A 20,216-nucleotide genomic window follows, 5' to 3' on the forward strand; every position below is an offset into this window, starting at 1 on the left:
CAGGAAAGCAAGTATCCTTGTTCTTCTTATTGTTTTCTGCCCCTGACTTTTTAATTTTTCTAAGAAACATCTTTCTGCCTTGTTTGTACCTTTCTTTTGTTATTTTGTCTCCTCTTCCCTCAACTATGACAGAAAGCATCTAGATAATTTCAGCTCTGACTGTGTTTGTATTCTGGGATTAGCTTCATGGCTGTGAAGTTCTACCCAGCAAAAGAATTCCCCTCTACACCCCAGTTCTAGCAAGGCAGGAACGTATTCCTTTGCCTCTTGTTCATCGCTTTCCTTCTAACTTTTAAAATTTTCTCTTAAAAACAAATCAAAACAAAACAAACAAAACGAAACAAAGCAACTTTCTACCATGTTTGTGCCTTTCTGTTGTTAAATTGTCTCCTCTATCAACTATGACAGAATGCATCCAGACAATTTCAACTCTGACTCTGTTTGCATTCTGGGATTAGCTTCATGGCTGTGAAGTTCTCCCCAGCAAAAGACCCCCTTCCATGCCCAAGTTCCAGCAAGGTAGGAAAGTATTCCTTTGTCTCTTGCTTGTCTTTTTCCTTCTAACTTTTTAAATTTTCTCTTAAAAACAAAACAAAACAGCTTTCTACCATGTTTGTGCCTTTCTGTTGTTAACTTGTCTCCTCTTCTATCAACAATGACAGAAAGTATCCTGGCAACTCCCCCTCTGACTGTGATAGCCCTCTTGGTTAGTCTTTAAAGCTATGAAGCCCTGGGTGCTATCCTTCCATACTCTAGGGCCAGCCAAAATAAAAAGCATCCAGGCAACTCCACTTCTCACCATTTTTGCCCTGGGAGTTTAGCTTCATGATTGTGTAATTTACCAGAGCAAGGGTCTGCATTTCTTGACCCCAGCATGTGCCAGGTAGGCAAGTGTCTGTCTCCTTCTTGTTTGTTTCTGTCACTTCTAACTTTTTTCTTTACTGCTCTCTTATACAAACAAACAAAACAAACACTGCCCCATATATACCTTTTTCTTGTTAATTTATCACCTCTTCCTTCAGCTAGTACAGAAAGTATCCAGGCAACTCCACCTCCAGCTGTGTTGGTCCTCTAGGTTCAGCTTCATGGCTGTAAAGCCCCTTCCAACAATGCTCCCTAGACCAGATTCCAGTGCTACCTAAGACAGAAAGCATCCAGGCAACTCCAATTCTTATTGTGTTGGCGCCCTGTGTTCAACTTCACTGCTTTGAATTCCCCCAGCCGTGGTCCCCCTTACACACGTCAGTGCTAGCCAGATAGGCAAGTGCCCTGACCCTCATGTTCTCTGTTCCTTCAAATCTTTTTTTTTTCTAATTTTAACTGAACAGCTTTCTATCCCATTTATGCCTTCCTCTTATTAATTTCTCTCTTCTCTTCTCAAATAGGATTAAAGCATCCAGGTAACTCCACCTCTGATTGTGTTGGCCCTCTGGGTTCAGCTTCAAAGTTATGAAGCCTGCACTCTTTCAGACTCTGTTGGGAATGTCGACATGTTGCTAGACTGGAGGTGCTGCCGACCATGGGCTCATACACAGGCCTCCACAGCCCCTGACCTACATCCTGTGAACACCCTGCCCCAAATTCCTGTAACTGTAGAGGTTGCTAGCTTTGCAAGCTTCAAAGTGATTGAGCAGTATAACAGGATGTGGGTGAAAGCAACCCTTGCACCAGAACTGCAGAGTGTCCTCTTGCTCTCCCCCTTGGACCCTCTTTGTCAGGCCATGGAAAAAATACTGACAGTACTTTCTCATCCCTTTCCCTGCTTATAAAAGCACCTTTGCCCCAGGTTAGGGGTCCTCATTGGTGCCTGCTGCGCCAGGTATTCACTTGGACCGCAGCTAGCTGGACAATAAAGCCTCTCTTGTACTTGCATTGTTGTTGTCCTCTCTGCATCACTGGAGTAAGATAAATCTGGACCCAACGTTTTGGGGGCTCGTCCAGGATCATTCACCTTGGTGATTGGCAGATTGGGAACAATAGAGCAGGCTCGAACTTCATTAAGGGCTGAAATAGGCTTGGTAAAGGAGGGTTAGCCGCTTCCATCTGTGGTCCCTCTAGGACCTAGGCAACGCCGAATCTGTTGACCCGGGTTGAGGATCCTTAGAGATTCCCCTGTAGGGTTGAAAAGACCCATCCAGGGCTAAAACGGGCCTGGTACAGGATTCTCATTGAGGGCTGAAACAGGCCCGGTAAGGGATTCTCTGTGGAGGAACCAGGCCCCAACCTGGAAGCTCTGTCTGTTTTTGAGTGAGATGTCCCAAAGACAGTCAAGGGAGACGTCCCTGACCTATTGCCATCTGACAGCTATTTTCAGTGGACTCCTTTTGGTTCACTTGGTAAGAAACCTAGACAGGTTGCTAATGGTCCAATAATTGTGGTGTCTAAAACTGGTCAATACCTCAGTTCGTCTCCTATCCATATTTGTCTGTCCACTGCTTTGCTTGTGATACTTTGTCTGTTCCTCTGGTGGCATGTGGTTCTCTGGCTCCTGAAACATGGGACAAACTCAAACAACACCTAAGAGTATAATTCTACAACACTTCTCTGAAGTGAAGAAACTGGCCCACAATCATGGGCTAAAGGTAAGTAGAGGTAAGTTCAATACCCTCTGTTCCTCAGAGTGGCCAACCTTTGGTGTAGGATGGCCTCCAGAGGGAACTTTCTCCTTGATGGTAATCAGGCAAGCCAAGGACGTTATTAATCAACCTGGGCTCTGTGGGCAACTGGACCAATACCCTTATATTGCCCTCTGCGAAGTCCTGATTGAGGAGCCTCCCTCCTGGCTCAAGCCCCTATTGCCATCCAGGGAAGAAAGCAGTCACTTCCTAAAGTCTTGGCCATGACCAAGCCTGCCAGATTCAAGGGAAAAAATGAAACCCTATCGAGAGGGATTCCCCTCAGATCAGAAAGTGCATTACCTAGGCCTATCCTACCTGAGAGTTCTGGCCTATACCCGTCCTTGGCAGACTTTGAGGCAGAATTTAGTCCACCACCTTATGCTGCAGCAAAGGCACCCCCAACACAAACTGAAACTGAGGCTGAACCACAACCACAGCCCCAGCAGATGCCTCACTCTTCTACAGAGCCATCTGCACACCCCCTGCCAATACAGGGACCTTCAGGAGGGCTCAGGCCCAGAAGGCCACCCTATGCAGGGGAGCCCTCCACCATGGGGCAAGCATCCATCTGCCCTGTCCGGGCCATAGGTGGCCCGAACCCGCAGGATGAATGTATCTACCAGTATTGGCCTTTTTCTAGTTGTGACCTCTATAATTGGAAAAACCAAAATCCGTCCTTCTCTGAGGACCCCCGGGGCCTCACTGATCTCTTTGGGTCTATTTTGTACACCCACAGTCCCATCTGGGACAACTGCCAACAGTCCGGAGATCCTTGATACCACTGAGGAATGAGAATGGATTCTCACCGAGGCCTGGAAGAATGTGCCCAGAGAAAACGGCATGACCACCATGCTGCTTGAACCTGATTGATGAAGGGTTCCCACTCACCTGACCAACCTGGGACTTTGGGATGGTCGAAGGTAAGGAGCATCTTCGAGTCTATCGCCAGGCTCTCATGGTGGGCCTCCAAGGGGCTGCAAGCTGCCCAAAAGATTTTGTTAAGGTGAAAACAATAATACAGGGGGATAATGAAAGCCCTGCCATATTTTTAGAACACCTCTATGCAGCCTATAGGCAGTTCACCCTGTTAGACCCCCTGAAGGAAATAAACCAGTCAGCAATTATAAAATCTTTCATCAATCAAGCAGCCCCTGTTAGTCAGAAGAAATTGTATAAACAGGAAGGTCTAGTGGAACTGACTATAGACGACCTAATTAAGGTTGCCACCAGAGTCTTCAATTCCCAAGAAACCCCTGAGGAAAGAGAGTAAAGAATTAGGAAGGTAGACATTTCCATAAGAAACAAATGGATCACATGGCTAAGATCCTCTTAACCAGCATCCAGGGAGGACGAGGGCCCCACAACCCTCAGGAGAAAAGGAATTGCAACAGTCCCCACCTACAAAAAGACTAATGTGCTTACTGCAAGCAATTTCACTATTTCAGAAATAACTGCCCTAAGCAAGTCAAGGGTGACAGCACAAAGAATAACCTAAAAGTTTTGGTGGGGGGACAGACTGAGTAGGGAAGTCAGGACTTAGAATCCCTCCCTGAGTCCTGGGTAACCATGTCGGTGGAGGGGAAGCTCATCAAGTTTATGGTAGATAATGGCACCCAATACTCAGTCCTCAAAACCCCGTCATACCCTTGGACCACCCAACATAAAGATCTAGGCTACCACCAGGTCACCCACTCCTTTTTAGTAATACCTGAATGTCCAGCCCGTGACCTCTTGACAAAGGTTCAAGCACAGATCCACTTTACCCATGAAGGTATCACAGTCACTGATAATCAGGGTTGCCCCCTTCATGTCCTTACATTGGCTGTGGCAGATGAACACTGCTTTTTCACCCACCCAGCTGCCATGACAACTGAGGGCCACTCATGGTTCCCTGAAATGGAACTCTGGGTCCAGAGGTTCCTTGAAGTCTGGACAGAACAAGCAGGGATAGGGTTAGCAACTCATAGGCCTCTTGTAATTGTGGATCTTAAACCGGCAGCCCAACCGGTCTGAATCCGCCAGTACCCAGTGTCCACAGAGGTCCAAAGGGGGATAACCCCTCATATCTGTCGCCTGCTTCAAGCTGGCATCCTCAAACCCTGTCATTCAGACTGGGATACCCCATTGCTACCAGTACGAAAGCTGGGAGGAAATGACTTTAGGCTTATTCAGGACTTGAGGGAAGTGAACAAGAGGACCTTGGAATATGCATCCCATCATCCCTAATACACTCTCCTAAGTCTTCTCCCTCGTACCCACATTTATTATACAACCTTGGACTTAAAGGATGCCTTCTTCAGTATAGTCCTGGTACCCGTTAGTCAGCCTATCTTTGCTTTTGAGTGGCAAGGTGAGGTGGACACTTTGCAACAGCTCACCTGGATGCAGATCCCACAGGGATTCAAGAACTCTCCAACCTTGTTTAATGAAGCTCTCAGCCAAGACTTGGAATCCTACTGCAAAGGTCATACTGATGTGACTTTGTTACAATATGTTAATGACCTCTTCTTAGCTGCTCCTACTGAGGCATTGTGCCTACAGGCTACAGAGGACTTGTTGCTGTAACTGGGCTCACTAGGCTACCATGCCAGTGTGAAAAAAAAGCACAAATCTGTAAGGACACAATTACCTACTTGGGATACAAGCTCAGTAAAGGGAAAAGATGGCTAATGGATGACATGAAGGAAACTGTAATGTAGCTACTGGTTCCCTGTACAGCTAGAGAGGTTAGAGAATTCCTAGGTACTGTGGGGTACAGTCGACTCTGGATCCCTGGATTTGCTGAGCTAGCTAAACCCTTGTATGAGGTTACAAGACAAAGATCAGCTTGGGAATGAGGTCAATAACAACAGGAGGCTTTTGAAAGCCTCCAGGCAGCCCTATTAAAATCCCTGCATTAGCACCAGACCCACTTAGGTCATTCACCCTCTACATGGCCAAAAAGGAATGGGATTGCCAAGGGTGTACTTACGCAGAAATTGGGCCCCTGGAGGCACCTGGTGGCTTGTTTATCCAAAAAGTTGGACACAGTGGCAGGGGGATAGCCTCCCTGCTTGCGTATAATAGCCGCTATGGTGACCCTGGTGCGTGACACAGACAAGTTGACTTTTGGGCAATCCTTGAATATTATGACCCCTCATGCAATCGATGGGGTCCTCAGGCACCCACCTGGATGTTGGATGTCTAATGCATGCTTAACCCACTACCAAGGACTGCTTTTAGACACTCCCCATATTGAATTCTCAGAGCCTGCTACTCTAAATCCAGCTACCCTGCTGCCGGTCCCAGACCTGGAAGCCTCCATGCATTGCTGCCATGAGATCCTTGCTGATACATTCAGATACATCCAGATCTCCAAGACACAACACTGTCGAACAGTGAATTGACCTGGTTCACCAATGGAAGCAGCTTTGTGCAGGATGGCATCCAGAAAGCTGGAACAGCATTGGTGGGTCAGGGGGGGAACATAATCTGGAGCTCCCCCTTGCCCTCAGGCACCTCTGCTCAAAAGGCTGAACTTATTGCCCTGACTGAAGCCTTAGAAAGAGCCAAGGGGCACCAAGCCACCATCTACACTGAAAGCAGGTATGCTTTTGGGACAATACACATTCATGGGGCAATATACCAAGAGAGAGGCTTCCTTACCTCAGAGGGGAAAGAAATTCACCTTTTACCTGAAATCCAGCACTTGCTTGCTGCAGTCTTCAAGCCTAGAGCCATAGCAGTTGTGCACATTCCGAGAATCAGGTGCCCAAAACCCCTGAGGCACTTGGGAACTGTCATGCCGACCAGACTGCCTAATAAGCTGCATGGATACACCGGTCCCTACCCTGTCCATTGGGCTACCACCACCAGAACTCCCTGAGCTCCCTGCAAGTCCAATTTACTCCTCCATAGACCTTGCATGGTTACAAAGGAATGACTGTCTGCCATCTGACTCAGCGGGGTGGGACTAAGATACTAACAGTTGCCTCATTCTCCCGGAGGCCTTGGGTTTATCTCAGCCACCCATCTGGGCTCCAGAAAACTGTTACAACTCCTGCAAGCAGTTCAGCCCCACTTTCCCCATCAGGGGAAACACATTCGCCACATCATAGAACACTGTACGGGGTGCCAGGCTATGAAACCTACCAAAGGAGGACAACTTTACTCAAGTATCCAGGACAGGGGGAAGATGCCAGTCCAAAACTAGGAAATTGACTTCACTGAGGTAAAGCTGGGGAAATACGGTTATAAATATCTCCTGGTGATTCGGGGTGGGTTGAGGCCTTTCTCAACAAGTGAGAAACTTCTCAGGTGGTAGCCAAGGATCTATTAGAAGAAATTATGCCCCGCTATGGTATTCCTGAAACACTTGGTTCTGATAATGGTCCAGCTTTCATTAGTAAAATCCTACACGGTTTGGCCCATGCGTTGGGAACAAATTGGAAATTGCATTGCGAATATAACCCACAAAGCTTGGGCCAAATAGAAAGAATGAATTGGACATTAAAGGAGACCTTATCTAAATTAGCTATTGAGACTGGCATGGACTGGGTGACCCTCCTGCCCATTGCCCTGTTTCGAGTCTGGAACTCTGCATACATCCATGGAGTGACTCCCTTTGAAATTCTGTATGGGGCACCGCCTTCCATCTGGACCTGTGCCCTCCCTGCCGTGCTGCCATCTAGCCCTAATGATTACAGGGACCACCTTAAAGCTCTGCAGCAGGTTCAGGACACACTGTGGCCCGCCCATGATACGGGCACTCCATGGAACCAGAAAGGCAGTGGACCCCAAACACAGCATAGCCCCCAGTGACTGGGTCTGGGTCAAAAGACACAGGGCCCATAACCTCGAGCTATGGTAGAAAGGGCCTTGTATGACTCTTTTTGACTACCCCCGCTGCCCTCAAGGTAGACAGCATCAGTCCATGGATCCATCACTCACATCCAAGGCGCTGCGCCATCGGCAGTCCAACAGGCCGACACCTCTTGGACAGCCTGCCATCATCCAGACAACTCACTGAAACTCCAGTTACACAGACAACAATCTCTACCAGCAACAGCCACTCTACCTTGGAGCCTTCCTGATTCTCCTTATGCTCCCAATGCTTGGGTATTGGGGAATATCTTTGCTGGTGCTCTTATCTATCGGGGTGGGGGACCATTCTCCAGACCCCTGATCGCTTCCCCTCTTCCCATGAACCTATGTCTCTCTCTTGGGTGATTTCTCAAGTGGGTGATAATCAAGTTGTTCATACTGCCACCCGCACGGCCCCAATAGGAACATGGTTTCCCAACCTGGAATTCAATCTCTGTGCTCTTGTAGGTGACTTATGGACCAAGTCCATCCAGGATCCCTCCAGATTGCACTATGGATGTGCAGGTCCCAGTACTAAATCAGCCTGGTGGCAATTCTCACAAATGTGGTGGCCTCACACATTTTTTCTGCTCTGACTGAGATTGTGTGTCCACTGGCTACATTTCTTGGCCACCAAACCCAGACCCTCTGATAACGGTTACCTGGGGACTTTGGTGTAGGCCTAACAACTGGGCACTCTGCACATCTACCCTTAATAAATGTAACCCAATTCAAGTCACTTTCACTGCCGAGGGAACTCTGCGTACCCAGAACTGGCTCAAAGGAAAAATGTGGGGCCTCTGGTTACATGCTTCCTGGCATTGCATTTTCCATCTGTTTGGTGACCACCCCACTGGCCCTCCCAGGCATTAGGCCACAATCGGTTGTTCAATCCCACCTTAGCTGCCTGGGCCTCACCAATTGAATCCCACTCCACCACTATTGCCACTACCCCCTCTTCTGTGCCAGCCCCAGTCCCTGTGGTCTCCGACCTTGTGTGTCGTCCATTGCTGGATCTCACTCAGGCTGTCTTCTCTGCTCTTAATGAGACCTGCCCCACCTTCAATCTTTCTGTACCATGCTGGCTCTGCTTTGATGTGCACCCTCCATACTATGAAGCCTTGGCATTAGATGCTCCCTTCAATACCTCTGCTGCCGACTCCCCGCCTTCTTGTTAATGGCGTGAAAGGAAGGTTGGCCTCACCCTATAACTGGTTAGTGACTGAGGCCTCTGCATAGACCAAACTCCCCTGGAACACCTTGAGTTGTGTGCTCGCATTGTTAATTTTTCGTCCATTAATCCTCCCACTTGGATAATCCTCCCTCCCGGGGGATGGCGGCTCTGTGCTCTGACGGGCCTTACCCCATGTGTATCCTATGTGGTCTTTGCCAGCTGCTCTGATTTTTGCCTCCTGGTCTAGGTCCTTCCCTGTCTTATCTATCATCCTGAGGACTTCCCCTTCACATTCCTTGCTTCCCAGCCCACTACCAGAAACAGGCGCAAGGTGATTTTGGCCATGACTGTTGCTGCCATTTTTGGCCTGGGTGCGGCCAGTGCAGGTACCAGAATTGCCACTCTAACCTCCCAACTTTCAGGCTTGCTTTCTCTGTGGGTGGTCATTGACCAAGACCTAGACCGCCATCAGCCACCTTGAGAAATCCTTAACGTCCCTCTCTGAGGTTATTGTCCAGAACAGGTGGGGCCTCGACTTGCTTTTCCTTCAGCAGGGTGGTCTTTGTATTGCCTTAGACGAACAATGCTGCCTCTATACTGATCATACCAGGGTTGTTAATGACTCCATGGCTAAACTACGTGAAGGCCTTGCAGCGAGAAAATGCAACTCGGAGGCTAACCAGGGTTAGCATCAACAGTTGTTTGAATGGTCCCCGTGGCTAACAACTCTCCTCCCTGGCAGAGCACCTCATCCTCTTTCTAGTCATCCTCACGCTGGCCCCACTGGTCCTGGTCCTGGTCCATTTATCTGCTCCCGTATTCAGGCTACTTGACTCCTGGTACTTCAACAGGCCTACACTCCTGTCTCTACTGATGAAACCTCCCTTTAACTCCTTGCCTCCTCGCTTCTGTATATTTGCTTTCAGTACTCATGAGAATGGTTTCTCATATGGACCTGCTCAGGGGAGGAATGCTTGGAATGTTGAGATGTTGCTAGACTGGAGGTCCTGCCAGCCATGGGCTCATACATGGGCCTCCATAGCCCCTGACCTACATCCTGTGAACACCCTGCTCCAAATCCCTGTACTTGCAGAGGTTGCTAACTTTGCAAGCTTCAAAGCAATTGAGCAGCATAACACGATGTGGATGAAAGCGACCCTTGGACCAGAACTGCAGTCTGCTCTTGCTCTCCACCTTGGACCCCACCTTGTCAGGCCATGGAAAAAAAAATAAAGGGATCAGCAGTTAGCGTAATGGCTATGTCGCTGGACTCCCACAGAGTTGACCGCTGTTCGCGTCCCAGACCTGGTGGCTTAAACTCATGCCAGGTGCGTGTGTGTGCATGCCCAAGATCCCGAGAGGAGAATGGAGAAGGGATTGCAGCGTGGCCATCCCCCCTGGGGAGTAATTTCTCGCTTTCTGTCTCTCTTTCTCTCTGTCTCTGTCTGTCTGGCAAGCACACGTGTCCTATAGCAAAAAAAACTCTCAAAATAAATAAATAAATAAATAAAGAGATTTCTGCCTCATGGATCTCTCTATTGTTAATTTGTCTCCTCTTCACTCAGGAAAGAAAGCATCTAGCAACTTCAACTCTCACTATGTTGACCCTCTGAGTTCAGCTACATGGTTGTGGAGCTCCTGCCCCCTGCCTTGGTACTTACTTCCAGACCCTAGTGCTAGCCATGTTTGCAAGTGTTTCTTTCCCTCTTGTTCCTCTGTCCTGTCTACTTTTTTATTTCTTTCTTAAAAACAAAGAGCTTTCTTACCTGTTTGTGCCTTTCTCTTGTTGTTTCTTCTTCTCTCAACTAGTATAGAAAGCATCCAGGCAACTCCATCTCAGATTGTGTTGGCTTTCCAGATTCTGCTTCACAATTTTTAATTTCTCTTCCCAGCCAAGAGCTTACCTTCAAGACCCCAGTGCTAGTCTCACGAAAAAATGTTCCTGTCTCCGTAGTTCTTCTTAGTCCCCTCTTATATATTTTTTTCTTTTTATGTCTTTTAAAAAAACAGTTTTTGCCCTGTTTGTGCCTTTCTTTGTTAGTCTGTATACCCACCTCTCAACTAGGACAGAAAACATCCAGGCAACTCCACCTCTGATTGTGTAGGCCCACTGGTTTCAGCTCTATGGCAGTGAAGCCAACAGGAATGTTTTCTTTCAGACTCCAGTGCTAATCAGTTTGGCAAGAGTTCCTGTTTCTCTTGTTCTTCTCTGTCACTTCTTTTGTTCTCTTTTTAGAAAATAGCTTTGATCTTATTTGTGCCATTAACTTGTTAATTTGTCTCCATTCTCTCAACTAAGAAAGAAAGCATCTGGGCAACTCCAGGTATGACTGCTTTGGCACTCTGGGTTCCTCTTAAGGAATGTGAATCCTCACATAGCCAGGGTTTCATCCCCTTTCCAGACCCCATTGCTAGCCAGGTGGGCAAATTATCTCTATTACTCTTGCTGTTCTCTGTCCCTTCTAAAATTTATCTTTTTACCCCCCTTTTTATAAAACAGCTTTCTCCTTGGTTTGTTTAAAATTTTTATCCTCTTCCCTTTACTATGAGTAAAAGCATCCAGGCAACTTCACCACTGATAGGTTTGGCCTTGTAGGTTTAGCTTCATATATGTCAGGTTCCCCTGAGCCAGTGTCCCTTCCTTCAGGCCCCACTGCTAGATAAATAACAAATGTCTCTATTCCTCTTGTTCTCCACTGTTCCTTCTTACTTTTCTTATTTATGCATTTTTGTGCTTTTTTAAAACAAACAAAAGAACTTTCTCCCCACTTGTGCCTTTGTCTTGTTATTTTTTCTCCTCTTCACTTAACTAGGACAAAAAGCATTGAAACAATTCCACTCCGTGAAGGTCCTGGATTCAGCTACTTAACTGTGAAGCTCCACCCCATCCAAGTTCTCCCCTTTCACACACAACTGCTAGCCATGTAAATTAGTATTTCTGTATTTTTTGTTATTCTCTGTCCCTTTTATCTTTTTTCTTTTTTTTGGAAAGTTGGTTTTTTGTTTGTTTGTTTGTTTGTTTTGTGTGTGTGTGTGTGTGTGTGTGTGTTTGCCAGGCAGACAGCTAGAAAGCGAGAAATCACCCCCCCAGAGGGGATGGCCACACAGCAATCCCTTCTCTTCCATTCTCCTCTTGGGATCCTGGACACGCACACACACACACCCGGTGTGAGTTTAAGCCACTGGGTCTGGGACTTGAACCGCGGTTGACTAAGTGAGAGTCCAGCAACATAGCCATTACGCTAACTGCTGGTCTTTTTTTCTTCTTTTTAACAAAACAGTTTCTGTCCCTTTTGTGCCTTTTTTGTTGTTGTTGTTGTTGTTAATTTGCCTTCTCTTCCTTGGAAAACTACAGAAATCATTCAGGCAATTATAGCTCTGACTTTGTTGGCCCTCTTGGACAATTTAACAGCAGTTAAGATCCTCCCATCAAAAGACCCCCTATCTAGTACCCTGTGCTAGCAAGGAAGAAAAGTGTTCTTTACCTTCTTGGTGTGTGTTGCTTCTTTTTTCACTTCCTTTTTTTTTTTTTTTCCCCTAAAAGAAAAACAACAACAAAAAACAGCTTTCTATTCACATATGTGCCTTTCTCTTGTTAATTAGTCTTCTCTTTCCAGGAACTCCTCCTCTTACAGTGTTGGTCATCTGGGTACAGGTTTATGGTTGAAAAGCCATCCTCACCCCAGCTAGAGTTAACCCTTTCTGTCCCCAGTGCTAGCAAGTTATGCAAGTTTCCAAATCACATTGTTCTTCTCTGTCCCTTTTTTCCCCTCTTTTTAAAATATTAGCTTACTACCCTATTTGTACCTTTCTTTTGTTACTTTGTCTCCTCTTCCCTAACTATAAGAGAAATGCTGGCCTTCTCGGATCACCTTCATGCCTGTGAAGTTTCTCCCTGCAAAAAATCTGCCTTCTAGACAGTGCTAGCCAGGTTAAAAAAAAAAATGTTCCTTTCCCTCTTTTCCTTTTTTGTCCCTTCTAACTACTTTTCATGTCTTCTTTTTTTTAAAAAAAATATATATTTCTGTCCCATTTCTGTCTTTTGTTAATTTTTCTCCTCTTCCTTCAACTAAGACAGAAAGTATCAGAAAACTCCACCTCTGATGGTGTTGGCCCTCTGGATTTAACTTCATGTCTATGAATATACTTTCCTTTAGGGTTCTCCTTTCCAGTGCTATGCAGGACAGAAACATCTAGGAAACTCCACCTTTGAATGTGTAGGTTTTCTGTTTTCAGCTTAATGCTGTAAAGCCCTTCCACCAGTCAAAGATCCCATCTCTTAGATCCTAGTGTAGATCCTAGTGTTAGGTAGGCAAGTGTTTCTGTCCCTCTTATTCTTGTTTATTCTAACATTTTTCTTTAAAAAAAAAAAAGTCTTTCTGCTCCATTTTTACCTTTCTCTTGTAAGTTTGTACTCTCTTTTCTCTACTAGGATAGAAAGCATCCAGGCAGGTCCATCTCAAACTGCATAGGCCCATGGATTAAGCTTCAAAGCTGTGAAGCCCCTGTATCTTGGGTACACCCTCCCAGGCTGAAGTTCTAACCAGGTAGGCAAGTGACTTTGTTGTTCTTGTTATTCTGTGCTCCTTCTAACATTGTTCTTTTTTCCTCTTTTTCTTTTTTATAGATAGTTTACTGTCCTGTTTGTGCTTTTCTCTTGTTAATTTGTCTCCTCTCCCTCAACTAAGACTAAAAGCTTCCAGGCAACTGTGGCCTTTTGTGTTCAGCTCCATAGTTGTAAAGCCCCTTGTCCCACAAAGTGTTCTCCCTTCCACACCCCATTCTACCCAGGTAAGAAAGTGTTCCTGTCCCTCTTGTTCTGCTCTCTCCTTACTAACTTGTTTTCTCACTTTTTTTTTTATTAAAAAAAACCTTTCAGCCTTGTTATTTTGTTACTTTGTCTCCTCTTCCCTCAACTTGGACAGGAAGCATCCAGGCAATTCCACCTCTGATGTGTTCACTTTCTGGGTTCAGCTTCATGATTGTGAATCTCCCCACATCCCCCAGCCAGGGTCTCCCCTTCTAGATCTCATTGGTAGCTAGGTAGGCATGTGTCCCTGTCCCTCTTTTTTTTTTTTTCCTGTCACTTCTAACATTTTTCTTCTTTTATCTTAAACAAACAAACAAACAAAAACAAAATCTGCTCTTCCCTGTTTGAGTATTTCTATTTATTTGTTTCATCTTCCCCATACTAGGACTGAAAGTATTCAATCAACTTGCCTCTGACTGTGTTGGCCCTCTAGGTTCAGCTTCACAGTTGTGAATCTTCCCCCAGCCATAGGCCCTTCTTTCATACTCCAGTGGTAGCCAAGGCAGAATGCATCCAGGCTACTCAATCTCTGACTCTGTTGGTCCCCGGTTCAGCTTCATGGCAGTGAAGCCCCCTTCTCGCAAGGGTCCCCTCATAGAGAGCCCCATGGTAGCCAATTAGGCATGTGTCCCTGTCCCTCTTTTTCTTTTTTGTCTCTTCTAATTTATCTTCAATAAAATAATCTTTCTGCCTCATTGTGCTATTCTCTTTTTAATGTCCTCTCTTTCCTCAACTAGGATATAAAGCATCTAGGGCACTTCACCTCCTATCATGTTGGCTATCTGGGTTCAACTTTAGGGTTGGCAAGCCTCCAGCTGTCAGCTCCCCCTTCCAGACCCCAGTGCTCATCAGGTAGGCAAGTGTACATATCCCTCTTGTTCTTCTCTGTCCTTTCTAACATACTTTCTTTTTTCCTCTTAAAAAAAATTTCTCCCCCATTTGTGTCTTTTTCTTGTTAATTTGTCTCCTCTTTTCTCAAGTATCACAGAAAGTATCTAGGAAACTCTACCTTAGATTGTGTCCATACTGTTCCCCCAGCCAAGATAACCTCTTAAACTCTCCAGTGCTACCTGGAAGACAAGTGTCACTGTTCCTCTCTTCTCTTTTTCAACTTGTTTTCATTTTATCTTAAAACAAAAACAAAAACAAAACAGCTTTCTGCACTCTTTGTGCCTTTCTCTTGTTAATTTATCTCCTCTTCCCTCTACTAGGATGGAAAGCATATTGAGAACTCCAACTCTGAGTATGTTGGGCCTCTGGGTTTATCTTCATGGGTGTGAAGGCCCCCCTTCCATCCAGGATCCCCCTTCCAGACTCCAATGTAGCCAAACAAGCAAGTGTTCCTGTCCCTCTTTTTCTTCACTGTCCCTTATAAATTTTCTTTATTAAAAACAAACAAAAAAAACCCACAACTTCTGCCTTGTTTCTGTTTTTCTTTTGTAAATTTATCTCCTCCTACCTCTACTAGGACTTAAAGCATCCCAGCAACTCCACTTCTGACTGTGCTGGCTCTATGGATTCAACTTCATGGCTGTAAAGTTCAATCCCCTATCAAGGTACCCTCTTCCAGATTCCAGTGCTATCCAGGACAGAATATATCCAGGCTACTTCATCTCTGACTCTTCTGACCCTCTGGGAACAGCTTTATGGCTGTGAAGCCTAGCTCCATCATGGTCTTTCCTTCTAGACCCCAGTGCTATCCAGGTAAGCAAGTGCCCTTGTTCCTCTTGTTCCCCTTTGTTCCTTCTAACACTTTGTAATTTTTCTTCTAAAAAAAAAAATAAAAGGTTTCTGACTTGTTTGTGCATTTCTCTTGTTAATTTCTTTCCCTTTCTCTCAACTAGGACATAAATCATTCAGGCAACTCCACCTCTAACTGTGTTGCTTTACAGCTGTGAACGCCCATCTGAAGCCAAGGTCTCCCCATCCAGATGCCAGTGCTAGCCAGGACGGTAAGCATACAGGAGACTCCACCTTTGTCTGTTGGGCTTCTGGCTTTGGTTCATCAGCTGTCAAACTTCCCTCCAGCCAGGGTCTCTTCTTCAAGATTTCTGTGCTAGCCAGTTAGCAAGAGTCCCTGCCCCTCTTGTTCTCATTTGTCCGTTCTAACTTTTTCTTCTTTTCTGTTTTTTTTTTTAAATCGTATTTTTGTTCCATTTGTGCCTTTCTCTTGTTAATTTGTTTCCTCTTCCCACAATCAGTATAGAAAGCATCCAAACAACTCCACCTCTGTGTTGGCTCTCTGGGTTAAGCTTCAAAGCTTTGAAGACCCCTTTCAGCCAGGGACCCCTTACAAAAGTTTAGTAATAGCCAGGACAGAAAATATTCAGACAACTCTGCCACTGACCATTTATGCCTATGGGTTTGACTTCATGGCAGATAAGAGCCACCCAGCAATTGTCCACATTTCCAGACCCCAGTACTAGCCACATAGGCAAGTGTCAGTGTTCCTTGTATTCTTTTCTGTCTTTTTTACCTTTTTCTCTTTTTTAGAAAAAAAGCTCCTTTCTTGTTTGTTCTTTTCTCTAGTTAATTTGTGTCCTCACCCTCAAATAGAACAGTCGAATCCAGGCAACTTCACCTCTGTGTTGGTGCTTTGTGTTCAGCTTCATAGCTGTGAAGTTTCTCCTACAGTTTTGGTTCTCCTAGGACAGAAAGCATCAGACGATGTTACTTCCAACAGTGTTTTCCCTTTCGGTTCAGCCTCATGGCTGTGAAGAACCTGCTCTACCTGCCAGGGTCCCCACTTCCAGACCCCAGTGCTAGGCTACAGGCAAGTTTCCCTATCCCTCTTTATTGTCTCTGCTCCTTCTAACATATTTCTTTTCTTTAAAGAAACAAAAACAAAGAAACAGCTTTCTGCACCATTTGTGCCTTTCTCTTGTTAATTTGTCTCCTCTTCCCTCAAGTAGGATGGAGACCATGCAGGTAACTCTACCTCTGACTGTGTTGGCCCTCTGGGTTCAGCTTCAAAACGGTAAAACCTCTGCCACCTGCCATGGTTCCCATTCCCATACTCATTGCTTGCCAGGTAGGAAAGCTTCTTTGTGCCTTTTGTTCTTCTCTGTTCTTTCTAACTTATTCTCATTTTTTTCTATTTTTTTTTTAAAGAAAGGTTTCTGCTTTGTTAATGACTTTCTCTTATTAATTTGTCTCCTTTTTTTTCAACTAAAACAGAAAGATTCCAGGCAACACAACCTCTGACCATGTTGGGTATCTTGATTCTGATTGATTGTTGTGAACCCCGCAACCCACAGCCAAGATCTCTACTTCCAGACCTCTGTTCTAGCCAGGTAGACAAGTATCCTAGTTTCTCTCTCTCTTTTTTTAAAATTGTTTGTTTGTTTTTCTGTCTCTTCCAACACTTATCTTTTTTATTCTTTTTAAATAACATATTTCTGCCTTGCTTCTGTCTTTTCTTTTTAAATTGTCTCCTCTTTCCTCAGTTAGGACAAAAAACATCCAGAAATCTGCCTTCATTGTGTTTGCTTTCTGAGTTTGGCTTCATGACTGTGAAGATCCCTCCACAACCAGTGTCCTCTTTCCAGAATCCAGTGGTATCCAGGTTGGCAAGTGTTCCTGTTCCTCTTACATTTTTCTGTCCCTTCTAACTTTTTTCATCTTAAAACAAAAACAAAACAAAACAAGTACAACAAAAAGCCTTCTCTCCCATTTGTGTTTTTCTTGTTAATTTGTTTCCTATTCCCTCAACTAGGACAGAAAGCATGGCAACTTCAGCTCTGATAGTGCTGGCCCTCTAGGTTCAGCTTCACAGTGTAATTTCCACTTCCTAAGCCCCCCCAGCCAGATTCCCTCCTTCCAGACTTCAGTGCTAACCAAGACAGAAAGCATCCAGGATCCTCTACCTCTGACTATGTTGGCCCTCAGTGTTCAGCATCACAGCAATTAAGCTCTCCTTCCATTTGAGGTCTCCCCTTCTAGACTCCAGAGGTAGCCACTAAGGCAGGTATCTCTGTCCCTCTAGTTCTTCTTTGTCCCTTCTATTTTCTTCTTTTTAAAAAATGTTATTTGTGCCTTATTTGTGCTGTAGAAACTGGATCTTCACTTGCAGAAAGTAGAATCTGAACCCCTTCCTATCATCTTTGACAAAAATCAAGCCAAGGAGGAAAAGAGATCTAAATATAAGACCTCAAACTATAAAGCTGCTCCTGGAAAACGTGGGAAACTCTGGAAGACATTGGTGAAGGGAAAGACTTCTTAAATAAGACCTTGAAAGCACAGTCAATCATCCACAAAATAGACAAATGGGATTACATCAGACTAAGAAGTTTCTGCAGGGCAAAAGACACAGTAATTAGTGTGAATTGACAGCCTTCAGAAGGGGAAAATATTTTTGTAAATTATGCATCAGACAATGGACTGATAACCAGAATGCACAAGGAACTCAAGTCTCTGGAAAAAAAAGAAAAAAGATCAATCCTATTAAAAGATGGGAGAAGGAGTTGAAAAAAAAAAACACTTTCTAAAGATGACATACGAATAATGAATAGCCAAAAGGCGTATGAAAACATGCTCAACATTCCTCATCGTAAGAAAAATGCAGATCAGTACAACAAAAGAGGTACCATGTAACCCCAGTAAGAATGTCTAAGATTTAAAAAAAAAAAAGATAAATATTGGCAGGAGTGTGGTGAAACGGGAACACTTTTATACTGCTGGTGGGAATGTAAATTGGTCCAGCCACTGTGAAGAACAATGTGGAGGTTTCTCAAAGTTCTACAAGTAGAACTACCATATGATCCTACAATCCCACTCCTCTTTATCTAACCAAAGGACAGAAGAATCCTTAGAAAAGTGTTTGCACATTGATGTTTATTGCAGCATTATTCAAAATTGCTAAGACATGGAACTAACCCAAATGTCCATTAGCAGATGAATGGATTGAAAAAGTATAGCACATATACTCTATGGAATACTATTCAGCCATAAAAAAAGACTCTGTCTTTTAACAGAAATTGGATGAATATGAACTTTTGACAGAAAGTGGAAGACTATGGAGTATTTACTGCTGAGTGAAGCAAGCCAGGGTATAAAGAGAGATATTATATGTCCCCATTTAATATATACCAAGTGTCTGCACTCTATGACTGAAATTGATTGACTAAAAGATATACAAACACAAGAGATGGGTGTGAATGCCAGATGTGGTGTGTGTGGAAGAGGGGGGCTTAAGGAAAGACATTTGGAGGAAAGCTACAGAGGCAGAACATTGGAAGGGGAGGTGTGGTGTTATCTGTTGAAGATATTGTGATCAACTGGACTAGGGAGAAATGTTCACATATTGAAATGTTTACTTCATAAGATAAACAATGTCATTGAATGTATATAATAAATAAGTAAATAAATAAATATTTTTAAAGAAGTTCTCCAGTCCCTCTTGTTCATCTCTGTCCCTTCTAACTTGTTTCTTTTTTTCTCTTTCTTTAAAAAACAGCTTTCTCCCTTATTTGTGCATTTCTATTGTTAACTTGTCTCTTCTTCCCTCATTAGAATCAAAAGCATCCAGGGGACTCCATCTCTTACTGTGTGGTCCTCTGCATTCGTCTTCACAGCTAATAAGTTTTCTCCTTATGCAGATTACCCTCTTCCAGACCCCAGTGCAGCCAGGAAGGCTATTGTCCGTTTTCCTCTTTTTCCTCCTTACCCTCTAAATTTTTTTCTCCTAATTTGTGCCTTTATCTTGTTAATTCAAGTCCTCTTCTCTCTATGAGGACCAAAGACATTCAGGGAACTCCACCTCTGACTGTGTTGGCCCACTGCATTGATCTTCACAGCTGTGATGCCTCCCCCTTAGCCAAAGTATCCCATTCTATACTCCAGTGTAGCCAGGTATGCAGTAGTCCCTAATATCTTTTTTTTCTCTGTTCCTTCTTTTTTCTTTTCTTTCTTAAAAAACAAAAAACAAAAAAAAAACTTTCTGCCCCTTTTCCCTTTTTATTGTTAATTTGTTTCCTCTCCACTCTACTCAGACAGAACACATTTACACAACTCCACTTCTATCTGTGTTGGCCTTCAGCATGGCCAGCTTGTGTGCTGCATGGTTTTCTATTTCTAATCCAATTTTAATGTGATTTTTTCCTTGTCTTTTTGTTCAAGACCCTTCTTACGTTTTTCTCTACCTTTTCTTTCTTTTTGCTATTTCTTTCTTCTTTTTTCCTTATTATTGTTTTACAGCTCAGCCCTTTTCTACTGCATCAAAAAGCTAGGAGCATAATGGGTAAACATCTGAACATTTTAAGCTTTAGAAATTCCTTTGCACTCACTTTCGTTGTTTCAAAAAGAGTGATATTTCCCTTCACAAATTGATTTGCAAAACTTACCCTGTAATTCCTACACTGCAGAGCACAGTAGAAAGGAAAAAATACCATCAGCTCTATCACAGTAGGGGAAATAGACAAGCCTACAGTCACAGAATCCTTCTCCAACTACTTAGCCAACACTGAATGCATTACCAAATGACTAACAATCAGAGAAGGGCCTTAAGAATGAGAGAATAAAGTCCTGAAACTCTAGCAAGGGAACTCATTAATTCACCTCCAAGTAGAGAAAATGTAGATAAAATCATGAAATGTCAGAAAAAATTTTATATTATTAATGTTAACAAAGCCATGTGAGATGCAAGAGAAAAGAAATGCTTAGCTCCAAGAGATGGAAGTCCTTCTGTGATATAAAAGAATTGGGAATTCTGGGCCAGAAACCCTGAGAAATGACTGCCTCCTGTTGTGCCAGACATTGAACCCCCAAGCCAGAG

Source organism: Tupaia chinensis, unplaced genomic scaffold (assembly GCF_000334495.1).
Source record: "Tupaia chinensis unplaced genomic scaffold, TupChi_1.0 Scaffold140391_1, whole genome shotgun sequence".
Taxonomy (NCBI): Eukaryota; Metazoa; Chordata; class Mammalia; order Scandentia; family Tupaiidae; genus Tupaia; species Tupaia belangeri.